This window comes from Dipodomys ordii, unplaced genomic scaffold (genome assembly GCF_000151885.1).
Source record: "Dipodomys ordii isolate 6190 unplaced genomic scaffold, Dord_2.0 Scaffold48, whole genome shotgun sequence".
NCBI classification, from domain to species: domain Eukaryota; kingdom Metazoa; phylum Chordata; class Mammalia; order Rodentia; family Heteromyidae; genus Dipodomys; species Dipodomys ordii.
Genome location: NW_012267264.1, coordinates 5,459,045 through 5,464,504, shown reverse-complemented (window position 1 = coordinate 5,464,504; position 5,460 = coordinate 5,459,045). Strand labels below are relative to the sequence as shown.

The 5,460-nt window shown below is 41.6% G+C and overlaps 1 protein-coding gene across 2 annotated transcripts in view; it reads right to left on the bottom strand.

Annotated features, from left to right (window-relative positions):
• Positions 1-204, bottom strand: part of Aass (aminoadipate-semialdehyde synthase) — a 54,264-nt gene extending 54,060 nt beyond the window's left edge. The window contains exon 1 of one of the 2 annotated variants that reach the window (XM_013020027.1): positions 109-204. The gene's annotated coding sequence lies outside the window, so the exon portion shown is untranslated. The remainder of the gene's footprint in view (positions 1-108) is intronic. The other variant, XM_013020026.1, reaches the window with a different exon arrangement.
• Positions 205-5,460: the final 5,256 nt, after the last annotated feature.

Genomic DNA, 5,460 nt, shown 5'->3' with positions numbered 1-5,460 from the left:
ACCAGCTGGTGACCCACTTCGACCTCCAAGAGCATCTTCCAGTCTGAGACACCCCACCTCCTCTCACCCTCGTCGGCTCCTTCCCCCGCTCTACACGCCCTCGCTCACCGAGTCGAAGCTGGACGCTCACTAGTTCCCTCCGTCCTGAGCTCCGGAGTCAGGACCCCGCCGGCTTCAAATTCCCTGCTGAAATTGGGCTGGGGGAGGGGGAGGAAAGGAGGAGGAGGTGTTTGCTCAGCTTCCGAGGAGGGCACGCCTCTTCTCCCCGCAGCCAATCAGTGGCAGCCTGAAGGGAACAACCTCCTCCTCCGCCAATCAGAGGCGCTTCCAGGTACTAGGTCAAGCCCTGCCCCTGCCCCGCCCCTAAAGCCCAGCAGCCTTTCAGATCTCTGACCTGTGCGTTCAGCTCCGGCCCGCGTCCCACCCGGATCGTTTTTATTGACCAGGTTTGTAACTGCCTGTGACAGGAGGCAGGCGGGGACCGAGAAGGAGAAAAAGAGCAGACTCAAGAGTTGTGCACATTGCGTGAGGAAAAAAAGACAGTTACGAGAGCATGTGTCTTCTGTGATACGTCGTTTTCAGAGCAATTTCACGTAACTTCATATTCTTTACACAAACATCGGTTTTTATACCACCTGTAATCCACTCACAATAATTAGTGGTTCTTCTTCTTCTAAACAGAACTTTCTTGTAGACAGAAAGCAACATTTCAAATATACGAAACGAGTAGTTTAGGAAAGACAAGATTTTACATAGCTATTAACTACTGTCGCCTAACTCCCAGGTTATTCTGGAAATGAGGCATATCTTCTCTGTCTTCAAAGCATGTAAAATTCATTCAGGTGATACGAGAAGAGGAACCACCCACAGACAGGTCTCAATTGGAATTCCTAGAGTCAATTGTGTGTAGAGATAGTGAAAGCCCAGAATTATTGTTCCACCACCACCATAACCAGCACAGGAAGCAGACATCAGTTCTGTTCTTAGGTCTGAAACTCTTCCTGGGGGAGGGGGGATGCAAGAAAATTCCAAACCTGATGTTTCTAGGCTCACTTTTTTTTTTAATGTTTCAAAAACTCTTCTGGAATCCCTTGAGAGTTACATGTACAGGCTAATTACACAGATTTGTCCCTCAAAACTACTGCCTTAGTAACTGGTCTTACACATCCACCAAGTCTTTAGTATTTTAGTGATATTGGAGTTTGAAGTCAAGGTCTTGAGCTTGTTAACACTCTACCACTTGAGCCAGGACCCCAGTCCCTTAACATTTTGGTTTAAGAAAAAAAAAATCTTGCACTTTAGCCCTGGCTGACTTCAAACCATAATCCATTTTACCTCTAGCTTTCTAATAGCTATGATTGCAAAGATGTACCACCAACACACTGCTCAGCTTGGTTTTGGTTTTGTTTGATTTTTTTTTGTTTCTTGGTGTTTCAGCTACTAAGTATTGAACTTATATCCTTGAACTTCCTAGAGAGTAATGCTACCACTTGAGCCATGTCCCTAGATCTACTAGGACTTACAAATTTTCAGCCACGTAGCACTGACTCATTATGTATGAGGCATATGAGAATTAAACACTACAATAATGTGAGGAAATTTGAGTAGCTCATAGATGTACTGGATCTAATATATTCAAATCAATGAAGAGAACCCAGAGTTCCACCCTCTAGCATTTCCTGAAACAAGTTTCAAAGTAGAAAATGCCTGAAAGGACTGGGGAAAAAACGAGAAGAAACAATCAAAGCAGCACAAAACAAGCATGATCTTTCTGGCAGCCTATAAGACATTTAGGTGATAGAAAGAGTGAAGATCTCCCTTTAATCCCAATAGTCATCTCACTATTGAGACAATACCTTTTTATTGTTATAAGCTACTCAGCTTGGGGCTGGGAAGGTGGCTCAGTGGTAGTGCTTGCCTTGCATGCATGAGGGTCTGGGTTCGATTCCTCAGCACCACATAAGCAGAAAAAGCTGGAAGTGGCTCTGTGGCTCAAGTGGCAGGGCGCTAGTCTTCAGCTGAAGAGCTGAGGGACAGCGCCCAGGCCCAGAGTTCAGGCCCCACAACTGAAAAAATAATAATAAGCTACTCAGCTTGTGAAGCTGTTAGAAAATAACACAGTTTGGAAATGTCCTGGATCAATGTGGTCCACTAATACTGGGGTCACAGTTTATATATTACTAACCTCACTAAACCACCTAAATTGCACAATAAACAGAAAAGGTACAAACCTACACAATTACTCACAGACAGAAATTTAAAGTCAAGATGACTTTGAATGATTGTCATAAGATGGTTTCCAATGTCCAGAGAAACCTAAGCTGAGCTAAAGCTTTGCAGTGAGCTCCAATATCAATTTGAAATACAGGAACACCATAGCTGTAAGATTCTACTTTTACACCTGTGCTCTGTAGTGTGGCTTCGAATACCTGTGCCTATGGGTTTTAGAGAAATGGCCTACAGTTTCTATAGACATACCTATCTAGGAATTGTATCTCATACATACAAATATGTAAAAAGGAAGAGGTAAAAAAGTATTTGTCTTAAACTAATCTTTGGCAGTTCTGTAACTCACACATGCTCTTTAGACAGGCTGATAAAATTTTCTGAATATTCACTGAGAAACACAACATTGTTATTGTTATATAGGCTGTGCTGGGTACAGTACCTCTTAGAATATGAGAAAAGTCAACAAAACACATGAAAATCAACAAAATGAAGGGATGCATGGCTAATTTTAATAACTGATGTTAAATGAATCATTGAAGATACTTAAGAATTTCACAAGTTGTCTTCTCAATTAGATATGAAATAGATTTAACAATGTAAAGAAATTTATCTAATGATTTGCTTTCTACCTATAGTAATGGCAATGATAATGGTAACAAAAGAACAGTAAGATGCATAGAATCTTTTAAAAAGCTTTTAAAAAGGTAAGATAAAATGTCCTGCTCGTCCATACCCCAATATTGGAGATTTAAGAGCAGATTTTGGAGGCCTAAAGTGTCTCAGGGCATCCTACAAGCATTTGTTATGTTATAAAATTAGGTACAAAATAAATAACAATGACTGGTTAGCAAATTAAAAATCCACATCCCATTCTTATGGCTGTTTTAGTTCATCTGTATTTGTAGAGAGGATAGCATGGCTCTAACAAATATTTGGTACAGGATAGAACACACAGAAAACAATATATGCAAATTAACATTAAATTGGCACTGGGCCTCTGTATCTCTGCCTCTGTCTGTCTGTCTCTTTCTGAGTGTCTGTCTTTCTCTCTTCCCCTCCTTTTGTTCAACCTACATAGCCAATCCCTACATTCTAATTGAGAATCACTGGTGGAACAGCCAGTTTCTTTGGCATCTCCAGTAAGGACTAGCTGGCACCAATTCCACACAAGAAATATTTGATTCTTCCATTCCCCATATTCACACACTCACAGAAATGCACATACACACACATTCACAAAATAGAGTCCACTCCATTCTCTAAGTACCAACCATGACCTCAATTTAAGATGAAGATATAATACAGTAGATTCCAGACTTTGTTGTAGATCAGAATCATTAATGAGAAAAATGATCTGATAAATATACATATATATATATATATATTTAAACGTAGATTTTTAAAAAGGATAAACCCAGGTGTGGTACTCACTTCTGTAATCCCAACCACTGTAGAGGTAGATTAAGAGTATGATTCAAGGCCAACCCAGGGAAAAAAGCTAGTGAGACACAGTCTCCACAAAGATGTCTGGTGTGTTGTGCACCTATGATCCCAGCTATGCAAAAGACTACAGGTAGGAAAATCTGGTTAGAACAGAGGCTGACTCCAAGAAGAAACAAGTCAACAGAAAAACTAACTAAAGGGTGTAGAGAGCTGTGTGCAGACGCACCTTAAAGATGGCGCCGGCTTCCGCCCTCTGCCTTCCTGATGGCCAGTGCTCTCTGTGGTAAACAACTCCTTATATGGCTAAGGGAAAGAATCTGGCTTGCTTCCGCGCACCTGAACCTATTGGTGGTTCCCACGTGGCGTATCAGGGTTGGCTACCCAGCTGATACTTAAGGCTGTGTGGGATTCTCCCCAGGGTCAGTCAGAAGATTGCTCAAAGGTCCTGAATGAACTGCAGAGAGAAGAGCTCGGTGTTGCGTCTTCCTTGCTGGTCGAGGCGGACGTGACAAAAGGGAAAAATAGAAAAAGACAGAAGATAGAAAAAATACAGAAGCATGGTTCAAACAGTAGAGTACCTGCCTATCAAGTTCAATGGCTCTGGGTTCAAACTCCAGCAGCAACAAATCTAAGAAATTAATAAACAACAAATTGAAAAAGATGATGGGCTTCACTGGATCAAGGAATAAACCTATCCCTTTAGTTAAAAGGAGCCACATCATTTTCCCCTGAGGAAAGGTCTCAGCAGGACCTGGTATGCTTTTGTGAAGATGATTAACCTCATTTCATACATACTAAGTTTAAGGTACCTATAGATTGTGTCCAAATCAAGCTATCTGATACCATGTACAGGATTTACAACCACATATGCCTTTGCCTTCTTGTATATGAATCCCACAAAGTAAGAGAATGTACCTATTCACCTTTGCAGCCTTAGTGATCAGATAAGGGCCTGTATAAAATACAGCAGGGGTTCAGTAATATTTGATGAATAGATGAATGAACAACCAAAAGGACATTACCATGTCAACCAAAAGGATGGGGCGTACATTACCATATCTGAGGTTTCCTCAGAAACTGAAGCTTTTCCCTGTACTTTGCAAATCCCAAACAGACATAGGAGACACCAGTTCTCCCATATTACCAGGAGCTCCCAAAGACTGCTTTCTCCTAAAGTCCCTTGCACCATCAGCTCATACCACTCCTCCTTCTATTATTCTGTAAGGCTAATTGCTCATCTTGTCTGAGACAAGCAGAAATGGTCAGATAAGTGGATGTTAAGTGAAATGAACTCCAAGATAAGGACTCAAATGGTTTTTTTCTCTCTTGTTATTGTTTCTAACATATTTATAAGATATTTCTTTGCTGTTTTGTATGTCCTTCCCCCACGGTATAACCCCTGTTTTCACTGTATTTGATGTTGGTATAATTTGTGGAGGGGAAGGGAAAAAACAAATTGTTTAAATAGGAATACAGATGGACCCACAGCAACAATGAGATGTACAAGATGAACTTTACAACTTGGGGGGGGGTGAAGGAGGAGGATGAGAAGGGATGGGAAGGGGAAACAAAGGAGGAGGCAACAATTCTTGATAAGAAACACACTCAGGAGGTTCCGGGAAGATGGCGGAGGAGAAGCTGGAATCTGAACAAGCTCTCGCATAGAAAGCAGTTTTAGAGTTCCAGTGAACAGTCCTAAGCCAGAGAATCACACCCAGTGTGCCATCGCAGGACAGAGAGTTAGACAAGAGAGGGGAAGCCAAGACAAGGAGACACATCTGAGCGCTT